Raw genomic sequence first — 11,268 nt, 5'->3', positions numbered from 1 at the left:
AGGCGGCCAGCCAAAACCATGGGATCTGGAGGCGGGGCCAGCCAAAACCATGGTTTTGGAGGCGGTGCCAGCCAAAACCATGGTACCATGGTATTGGAGGCGGGGCTAGCCAACACCATGGTATTGGAGGCGGAGCCAGCCAAAACCATGGTATTGGAGGCATGGTATTGGAGGCGGGGCCAGCCAAAACCATGGGATTGGAGGCTGAGCCAGACAAAACCATGGTACCATGGTATTGGAGGCGGGGCTAGCCAACACCATGGTATTGGAGGCGGAGCCAGCCAAAACCATGGTATTGGAGGCATGGGATTGGAGGCCGGGCCAGCCAAAACCATGGTTTTGGAGGCGGGGCCAGCCAAAACCATGGTACCATGGTATTGGAGGCGGGGCTAGCCAACACCATGGTATTGGAGGCGGAGCCAGCCAAAACCATGGTATTGGAGGCATGGTATTGGAGGCGGGGCCAGCCAAAACCATGGGATTGGAGGCTGAGCCAGACAAAACCATGGTTTTGGAGGCGGGGCCAGCCAAAACCATGGTAACATGGTATTGGAGGCGGGGCTAGCCAACACCATGGTATTGGAGGCGGAGCCAGCCAAAACCATGGTATTGGAGGCGGGGCCAGCCAAAACCATGTTATTGGAGGCTGAGCCAGCCAAAACCATGGGTTTGGAGGTGGGGCCAGCCAAAACCATGGTATTGGAGGAGGGGCCAGCCAAAACCATGGGATTGGAGGTGGGTCCAGCTAAAACCATGGGATTGGAGGCGGGGCCAGCCAAAACCATGGGTTTGGAGGCATGTAACTGGAGGCGGGGCCAGCCAAAACCATGTAACTGGAGGCTGAGGCAGCCAAACCATGGTTTTGGAGGTGGGGCCAGCCAAAACCATGGTATTGGAGGTGGGGCCAGAGGCGGGGCTAGCCAAAACCATGCCAAAACCATGGTTTTGGAGGCAGAGCCAGCCAAAACCATGGGATTGGAGGCAGTGCCAGCTAAAACCATGGGATTGGAGGCGGGGCCAGCCAAAACCATGGGTTTGGAGGCGGGGCCAGCCAAAATCATGTAACTGGAGGCGGGGCCAGCCAAAACCATGTAACTGGAGGCGGGTCCAGCCAACACCATGGTATTGGAGGCATGGTATTGGAGGCGGGGCCAGCCAAAACCATGTAACTGGAGGCTGAGCGAGCCAAAACCATGGTTTTTGGAGGCCGAGCCAGCCAAAACCATGGTATTGGAGGCGGGGCCGAGGCAGGGGCCACATAAAACCATGTTATTGGAGGCGGGGCCCAGCCAAAACGATGGGATTGGAGGCGGGGACAGCCAAAACCATGGTATTGGAGGCGGGGCCAGCCAAAACCATGGGATTGGAGGAGGGGCCAGCCAAAACCATGGGATGGAGGCGGGGCCAGTCAAAACCATGGTTTTGGAGGCGGGGCCAACCAAAACCATGGTATTGGAGGCGGGGACAGCCAAAACCATGGTTTTGGAGGCAGGGCCAGCTAAAACCATGGTTTTGGAGGCGGGGCCAGCCAAAACCATGGTATTGGAGGTGGGGCCAGCCAAAACCATGGGTTTCGAGGTGGGGCCAGCCAAAACCATGGTTTTCGAGGCGGGGCCAGCCAAACCATGGGATTGGAGGCGAGGCCAGCCAAAACCATGAGATTGGAGGCGAGGCCAGCCAAAACCATGTAACTGGAGGCGGGGCCAGCCAAAACCATGGGATTGTAGGCGGGGCCAGCCAAAACCATGGGATTGGAGGCGGGGACAGCCAAATCCAAGTAACTGGGGGCTCAGCCAGCCAAAACCATGGTATTGGAGGTGGGGCCAGCCAAAACCATGGGTTTGGAGGCGGGGCCAGCCAAAACCATGGTATTGGAGGCGGGGCCAGCCAAAACCATGGTATTGGAGGCGGGGCCAGCCAAAACCATGTAACTGGAGGCAGGGCCAGCTAAAACCATGGTATTGTAGGCGGGGCCAGCCAAACCATGGGATTGGAGGCGGGGACAGCCAAATCCATGTAACTGGAAGCTGAGCCAGCCAAAACCATGGGTTTGGAGGCGGTGACAGCCAAAACCATGTAACTGGAGGCGGGCCAGCCAAAACCATGTTATTGGAGGCGGGGCCCGCCAAAACCATGGTATTGGAGGCGGGGCCAGCCAAAACCATGGGATTGGAGGCGGGGCCAGCCAAAACCATGTAACTGGAGGCAGGGCCAGCCAAAACCATGGTTTTGGAGGCGGGGCCAGCCAAAACCATGGTATTGGAGGCGGGGCCAGCCAAAACCATGTAACTGGAGGCAGGGCCAGCCAAAACCATGGTTTTGGAGGTGTGGCCAGCCAAAACCATGGTATTGGAGGCGGGTCCAGTCAAAACCATGGTTTTGGAGGCGGGGCCAGCCAAAACCATGGGATTGGGAAGCGGGGCCAGCCAAAACCATGGTTTTGGAGGCGGAGCAAGCCAAAAACCATGGTATTGGTGGCAGGGTCAGCCAAAACCATGGTTTTGGAGGCGGGGCCACACAAAACCATGTTATTGGAGGAGGGCCAGCCAAAACGATGGGATTGGAGGCGGGGCCAGCCAAAACCATGGTATTGGAGGCGGGGCCAGCCAAAACCATGGGATTGGAGGCGGGGCCAGCCAAAACCATGTAACTGGAGGCAGGGCCAGCCAAAACCATGGTTTTGGAGGCGGGGGCAGCCAAAACCATGGTTTTGCAGGCGTGGCCAGCCAAAACCATGGTATTGGAGGCGGGTCCAGCCAAAACCATGTAACTGGAGGCGGGGCTAGCCAAAACCATGTAACTGGAGGCAGGGCCAGCCAAAACCATGGTTTTGGAGGCGGGGCCAGCCAAAACCATGGTATTGGAGGCGGGTAAAGCCAAAACCATGGTTTTGGAGGCGGGGCCAGCCAAAACCATGGGATTGGAAGCGGGGCCAGCCAAAACCATGGTTTTGGAGGCGGAGCCAGCCAAAACCATGGTATTGGAGGCGGGGCCAGCCAAAACCATGGTTTTGGAGGCAGGGCCACACAAAACCATGGTATTGGAGTCGGGGCCAGCCAAAACCATGGGATTGGAGGCAGGGCCAGCCAAAACCATGTAACTGGAGGCAGGGCCAGCCAAAACCATGGTTTTGGAGGCAGGGACAGCCAAAACCATGGTTTTGGTAGCGTGGCCAGCCAAAACCATGGTATTGGAGGCGGGTCCAGCCAAAACCATGTAACTGGAGGCGGGGCCAGCCAAAACCATGGTATTGGAGGCGGGGCCAGCCAAAACCATGGTTTTGGAGGCGGAGCCAGCCAAAACCATTGGATTGGAGGCGGAGCCAGCCAAAACCATGGGTTTGGAGGCGGACCAGCCAAAATCATGTAACTGGAGGCGGGGCCAGCCAAAACCATGTAACTGGAGGCGGGTCCAGCCAAAACCATGGTATTGGAGGCATGGTATTGGAGGCGGGGCCAGCCAAAACCATGGGATTGGAGGCGGGGCCAGCCAAAACCATGTAACTGGAGGCTGAGCCAGCCAAAACCATGGTTTTGGAGGTGGGGCCAGCCAAAACCATGGTATTGGAGGTGGGGCCAGCCAAAACCATGGGATTGGAGGCAGGGCCAGCTAAAACCATGGGATTGGAGGCGGGGCCAGCCAAAACCATGGGTTTGGAGGCGGGGCCAGCCAAAATCATGTAACTGGATGCGGGGCCAGCCAAAACCATGTAACTGGAGGTGGGTCCAGCCAACACCATGGTATTGGAGGCATGGTATTGGAGGCGGGGCCAGCCAAAACCATGTAACTGGAGGCTGAGCGAGCCAAAACCATGGTTTTGGAGGGCGGAGCCAGCCAAAACCATGGTATTGGAGGCGGGGCCAGCCAAAACCATGGTTTTGGAGGCAGGGCCACATAAAACCATGTTATTGGAGGCGGGGCCAGCCAAAACGATGGGATTGGAGGCGGGGACAGCCAAAACCATGGTATTGGAGGCGGGGCCAGCCAAAACCATGGGATTGGAGGAGGGGCCAGCCAAAACCATGGGATTGGAGGCGGGGCCAGTCAAAACCATGGTTTTGGAGGCGGGGCCAACCAAAACCATGGTATTGGAGGCGGGGACAGCCAAAACCATGGTTTTGGAGGCAGGGCCAGCTAAAACCATGGTTTTGGAGGCGGGGCCAGCCAAAACCATGGTATTGGAGGTGGGGCCAGCCAAAACCATGGTTTTTGAGGTGGGGCCAGCCAAAACCATGGTTTTCGAGGCGGGGCCAGCCAAAACCATGGGATTGGAGGCGAGGCCAGCCAAAACCATGAGATTGGAGGCGAGGCCAGCCAAAACCATGTAACTGGAGGCGGGGCCAGCCAAAACCATGGGATTGTAGGCGGGGCCAGCCAAAACCATGGGATTGGAGGCGGGGACAGCCAAATCCAAGTAACTGGGGGCTCAGCCAGCCAAAACCATGGTATTGGAGGTGGGGCCAGCCAAAACCATGGGTTTGGAGGCGGGGCCAGCCAAAACAATGGTATTGGAGGCGGGGCCAGCCAAAACCATGGTATTGGAGGCAGGGCCAGCCAAAACCATGGATTGGAGGCGGGGCCAGCCAAAACCATGAGATTGGAGGCGAGGCCAGCCAAAACCATGTAACTGGAGGCGGGGCTAGCCAAAACCATGGTATTGTAGGCGGGGCCAGCCAAAACCATGGTATTGTAGGCGGGGCCAGCCAAAACCATGGGATTGGAGGCGGGGACAGCCAAATCCATGTAACTGGAAGCTGAGCCAGCCAAAACCATGGGTTTGGAGGCGGTGACAGCCAAACCATGTAACTGGAGGCGGGCCAGCCAAAACCATGGTATTGGAGGCAGGGCCAGCGAACACCATGTTATTGGAGGCGGGGCCCGCCAAAACCATGGTATTGGAGGCGGGGCCAGCCAAAACCATGGGATTGGAGGCGGGGCCAGCCAAAACCATGTAACTGGAGGCAGGGCCAGCCAAAACCATGGTTTTGGAGGCGGGGCCAGCCAAAACCGTGGTATTGGAGGCGGGGCCAGCCAAAACCATGTAACTGGAGGCAGGGCCAGCCAAAACCATGGTTTTGGAGGTGTGGCCAGCCAAAAACCATGGTATTGGAGGCGGGTCCAGCCAAAACCATGGTTTTGGAGGCGGGGCCAGCCAAAACCATGGGATTGGAAGCGGGGCCAGCCAAAACCATGGTTTTGGAGGCGGAGCAAGCCAAAACCATGGTATTGGTGGCAGGGTCAGCCAAAACCATGGTTTTTGGAGGCGGGGCCACACAAAACCATGTTATTGGAGGAGGGCCAGCCAAAAACGATGGGATTGGAGGCGGGGCCAGCCAAAACCATGGTATTGGAGGCGGGGCCAGCCAAAACCATGGGATTGGAGGCGGGGCCAGCCAAAACCATGTAACTGGAGGCAGGGCCAGCCAAAACCCATGGTTTTGGAGGCGGGGGCAGCCAAAACCATGGTTTTGCAGGCGTGGCCAGCCAAAACTATGGTATTGGAGGCGGGTCCAGCAAAAACCATGTAACTGGAGGCGGGGCTAGCCAAAACCATGTAACTGGAGGCAGGGCCAGCCAAAACCATGGTTTTGGAGGCGGGGCCAGCCAAAACCATGGTATTGGAGGCGGGTAAAGCCAAAACCATGGTTTTGGAGGCGGGGCCAGCCAAAACCATGGGATTGGAAGCGGGGCCAGCCAAAACCATGGTTTTGGAGGCGGAGCCAGCCAAAACCATGGTATTGGAGGCGGGGCCAGCCCAAAACCATGGTTTTGGAGGCAGGGCCACACAAAACCATGGTATTGGAGTCGGGGCCAGCCAAAACCATGGGATTGGAGGCAGGGCCAGCCAAAACCATTTAACTGGAGGCAGGGCCAGCCAAAACCATGGTTTTGGAGGCGGGGCAGCCAAAACCATGGTTTTTGGTGGCGTGGCCAGCCAAAACCATGGTATTGGAGGCGGGTCCAGCCAAAACCATGTAACTGGAGGCGGGGCCAGCCAAAACCATGTAACTGGAGGCGGGGCCAGCCAAAACCATGGTATTGGAGGCGGGGCCAGCCAAAACCATGGTTTTTGGAGGCGGAGCCAGCCAAAACCATTGGATTGGAGGCGGAGCCAGCCAAAACCATGGGTTTGGAGGCGGACCAGCCAAAATCATGTAACTGGAGGCGGGGCCAGCTAAAACCATGTAACTGGAGGCGGGGTCCTGCCAAAACCATGGTATTGGAGGCATGGTATTGGAGGCGGGGCCAGCCAAAACCATGGGATTGGAGGCGGGGCCAGCCAAAACCATGTAACTGGAGGCTGAGCCAGACAAAACCATGGTTTTGGAGGCAGGGCCAGCCAAAACCATGGTACCATGGTATTGGAGGCGGGGCTAGCCAACACCATGGTATTGGAGGCAGAGCCAGCCAAAACCATGGTATTGGAGGCGGGGCCAGCCAAAACCATGGTATTGGAGGCTGAGCCAGCCAAAAACCATGGGTTTGGAGGTGGGGCCAGCCAAAACCATGGTATTGGAGGAGGGGCCAGCCAAAACCATGGGATTGGAGGTGGGTCCAGCTAAAACCATGGGATTGGAGGCGGGGCCAGCCAAAACCATGGGTTTGGAGGCGGGGCCAGCCAAAACCATGTAACTGGAGGCGGGGCCAGCCAAAACCATGTAACTGGAGGCTGAGGCAGCCAAAACCATGGTTTTGGAGGTGGGGCCAGCCAAAACCATGGTATTGGAGGTGGGGCCAGCCAAAACCAAGGTATTAGAGGCGGGGCTAGCCAAAACCATGGGTCTAGAGGCAGAGCCAGCCAAAACCATGGTTTTGGAGGCGGAGCCAGCCAAAACCATGGGATTGGAGGCAGGGCCAGCTAAAACCATGGGATTGGAGGCGGGGCCAGCCAAAACCATGTTATTGGAGGCGGGGCCAGCCAAAACGATGGGATTGGAGGCGGGGCCAGCCAAAACCATGGTATTGGAGGCGGGGCCAGCCAAAACCATGGGATTGGAGGCGGGGCCAGCCAAAACCATGTAACTGGAGGCAGGGCCAGCCAAAACCATGGTTTTGGAGGCGGGGGCAGCCAAAACCATGGTTTTGCAGGCGTGGCCAGCCAAAACCATGGTTTGGAGGCGGGTCCAGCCAAAACCATGTAACTGGAGGCGGGGCTAGCCAAAACCATGTAACTGGAGGCAGGGCCAGCCAAAACCATGGTTTTGGAGGCGGGGCCAGCCAAAACCATGGTATTGGAGGCGGGTCCAGCCAAAACCATGGTTTTGGAGGCGGGGCCAGCCAAAACCATGGGATTGGGAAGCGGGGCCAGCCAAAACCATGGTTTTGGAGGCGAGGCCAGCCAAAACCATGGTATTGGAGGCGGGGCCAGCCAAAACCCTGGTTTTGGAGGCAGGGCCACACAAAACCATGGTATTGGAGGCGGGGCAGCCAAAACCATGGGATTGGAGGCGGGGCCAGCCAAAACCATGTAACTGGAGGCAGGGCCAGCCAAAACCATGGTTTTGGAGGCGGGGGAAGCCAAAACCATGGTTTTGGAGGCGTGGCTAGCCAAAACCATGGTATTGGAGGCGGGTCCAGCCAAAACCATGTAACTGGAGGCGGGGCCAGCCAAAACCATGATATTGGAAGCGGGGCCAGCCAAAACCATGGTATTGGAGGCGGGGCCCGCCAAAACCAAGGTATTAGAGGCGGGGCTAGCCAAAACCATGGATTTGGAGGCAGAGCCAGCCAAAACCATGGTTTTGGAGGCGGGGCCAGCCAAAATCATGTAACTGGAGGCGGGGCCAGCAAAAACCATGTAACTGGAGGCGGGTCCAGCCAAAACCATGGTATTGGAGGCATGGTATTGGAGGCGGGGGCCAGCCAAAACCATGGGATTGGAGGCGGGGCCAGCCAAAACCATGTAACTGGAGGCTGAGCCAGACAAAACCATGGTTTTGGAGGCGGGGCCAGCCAAAACCATGGTACCATGGTATTGGAGGCGGGGCTAGCCAACACCATGGTATTGGAGGCAGAGCCAGCCAAAACCATGGTATTGGAGGCGGGGCCAGCCAAAACCATGGTATTGGAGGCTGAGCCAGCCAAAACCATGGGTTTGGAGGTGGGGCCAGCCAAAACCATGGTATTGGAGGAGGGGCCAGCCAAAACCATGGGATTGGAGGTGGGTCCAGCTAAAACCATGGGATTGGAGGCGGGGCCAGCCAAAACCATGGGTTTGGAGGCGGGGCCAGCCAAAACCATGTAACTGGAGGCGGGGCCAGCCAAAACCATGTAACTGGAGGCTGAGGCAGCCAAAACCATGGTTTTGGAGGTGGGGCCAGCCAAAACCATGGTATTGGAGGTGGGGCCAGCCAAAACCAAGGTATTAGAGGCGGGGCTAGCCAAAACCATGGGTCTAGAGGCAGAGCCAGCCAAAACCATGGTTTTGGAGGCGGAGCCAGCCAAAACCATGGGATTGGAGGCAGGGCCAGCTAAAACCATGGGATTGGAGGCGGGGCCAGCCAAAACCATGGGTTTGGAGGCGGGGCCAGCCAAAATCATGTAACTGGAGGCGGGGCCAGCCAAAACCATGTAACTGGAGGCGGGTCCAGCCAACACCATGGTATTGGAGGCATGGTATTGGAGGCGGGGCCAGCCAAAACCATGTAACTGGAGGCTGAGCGATCCAAAACCATGGTTTTGGAGGCGGGGCCAGCCAAAACCATGGTTTTGGAGGCAGGGCCACATAAAACCATGTTATTGGAGGCGGGGCCAGCCAAAACGATGGGATTGGAGGCGGGGCCAGCCAAAACCATGGTATTGGAGGCGGGGCCAGCCAAAACCATGGGATTGGAGGAGGGGCCAGCCAAAACCATGGTTTTGGAGGCGGGGCCAGCCAAAACCATGGTATTGGAGGCGGGGCCAGCCAAAACCATGGTTTTGGAGGCGGGGCCACACAAAACCATGTTATTGGAGGCGGGGCCAGCCAAAACGATGGGATTGGAGGCGGGGCCAGCCAAAACCATGGTATTGGAGGCGGGGCCAGCCAAAACCATGGGATTGGAGGCGGGGCCAGCCAAAACCATGTAACTGGAGGCAGGGCCAGCCAAAACCATGGTTTTGGAGGCGGGGGCAGCCAAAACCATGGTTTTGGTGGCCTGGCCAGCCAAAACCATGGTATTGGAGGCGGGTCCAGCCAAAACCATGTAACTGGAGGCGGGGCCAGCCAAACCATGGTATTGGAGGCGGGGCCAGCCAAAACCATGGTTTTGGAGGCGGAGCCAGCCAAAACCATTGGATTGGAGGCGGAGCCAGCCAAAACCATGGGTTTGGAGGCGGGGCCAGCCAAAATCATGTAACTGGAGGCGGGGCCAGCCAAAACCATGTAACTGGAGGCGGGTCCAGCCAAAACCATGGTATTGGAGGCATGGTATTGGAGGCGGGGCCAGCCAAAACCATGGGATTGGAGGCGGGGCCAGCCAAAACCCATGGTTTTGGAGGCGGTGCCAGCCAAAACCATGGTACCATGGTATTGGAGGCGGGGCTAGCCAACACCATGGTATTGGAGGCGGAGCCAGCCAAAACCATGGTATTGGAGGCATGGTATTGGAGGCGGGGCCAGCCAAAACCATGGGATTGGAGGCTGAGCCAGACAAAACCATGGTACCATGGTATTGGAGGCGGGGCTAGCCAACACCATGGTATTGGAGGCGGAGCCAGCCAAAACCATGGTATTGGAGGCATGGGATTGGAGGCCGGGCCAGCCAAAACCATGGTTTTGGAGGCGGGGCCAGCCAAAACCATGGTACCATGGTATTGGAGGCGGGGCTAGCCAACACCATGGTATTGGAGGCGGAGCCAGCCAAAACCATGGTATTGGAGGCATGGTATTGGAGGCGGGGCCAGCCAAAACCATGGGATTGGAGGCTGAGCCAGACAAAACCATGGTTTTGGAGGCGGGGCCAGCCAAAACCATGGTAACATGGTATTGGAGGCGGGGCTAGCCAACACCATGGTATTGGAGGCGGAGCCAGCCAAAACCATGGTATTGGAGGCGGGGCCAGCCAAAACCATGTTATTGGAGGCTGAGCCAGCCAAAACCATGGGTTTGGAGGTGGGGCCAGCCAAAACCATGGTATTGGAGGAGGGGCCAGCCAAAACCATGGGATTGGAGGTGGGTCCAGCTAAAACCATGGGATTGGAGGCGGGGCCAGCCAAAACCATGGGTTTGGAGGCATGTAACTGGAGGCGGGGCCAGCCAAAACCATGTAACTGGAGGCTGAGGCAGCCAAAACCATGGTTTTGGAGGTGGGGCCAGCCAAAACCATGGTATTGGAGGTGGGGCCAGAGGCGGGGCTAGCCAAAACCATGCCAAAACCATGGTTTTGGAGGCAGAGCCAGCCAAAACCATGGGATTGGAGGCAGTGCCAGCTAAAACCATGGGATTGGAGGCGGGGCCAGCCAAAACCATGGGTTTGGAGGCGGGGCCAGCCAAAATCATGTAACTGGAGGCGGGGCCAGCCAAAACCATGTAACTGGAGGCGGGTCCAGCCAACACCATGGTATTGGAGGCATGGTATTGGAGGCGGGGCCAGCCAAAACCATGTAACTGGAGGCTGAGCGAGCCAAAACCATGGTTTTGGAGGCCGAGCCAGCCAAAACCATGGTATTGGAGGCGGGGCCGAGGCAGGGCCACATAAAACCATGTTATTGGAGGCGGGGCCAGCCAAAACGATGGGATTGGAGGCGGGGACAGCCAAAACCATGGTATTGGAGGCGGGGCCAGCCAAAACCATGGGATTGGAGGAGGGGCCAGCCAAAACCATGGGATTGGAGGCGGGGCCAGTCAAAACCATGGTTTTGGAGGCGGGGCCAACCAAAACCATGGTATTGGAGGCGGGGACAGCCAAAACCATGGTTTTGGAGGCAGGGCCAGCTAAAACCATGGTTTTGGAGGCGGGGCCAGCCAAAACCATGGTATTGGAGGTGGGGCCAGCCAAAACCATGGGTTTCGAGGTGGGGCCAGCCAAAACCATGGTTTTCGAGGCGGGGCCAGCCAAAACCATGGGATTGGAGGCGAGGCCAGCCAAAACCATGAGATTGGAGGCGAGGCCAGCCAAAACCATGTAACTGGAGGCGGGGCCAGCCAAAACCATGGGATTGTAGGCGGGGCCAGCCAAAACCATGGGATTGGAGGCGGGGACAGCCAAATCCAAGTAACTGGGGGCTCAGCCAGCCAAAACCATGGTATTGGAGGTGGGGCCAGCCAAAACCATGGGTTTGGAGGCG

Source organism: Ambystoma mexicanum, chromosome 4p (genome assembly GCF_040938575.1).
Source record: "Ambystoma mexicanum isolate Mex_15411 chromosome 4p, UKY_AmexF1_1, whole genome shotgun sequence".
Classification (NCBI taxonomy): Eukaryota; Metazoa; Chordata; class Amphibia; order Caudata; family Ambystomatidae; genus Ambystoma; species Ambystoma mexicanum.
The sequence above is the reverse complement of the archived record's forward strand: the minus strand, read 5'-3'. Positions refer to the sequence as shown.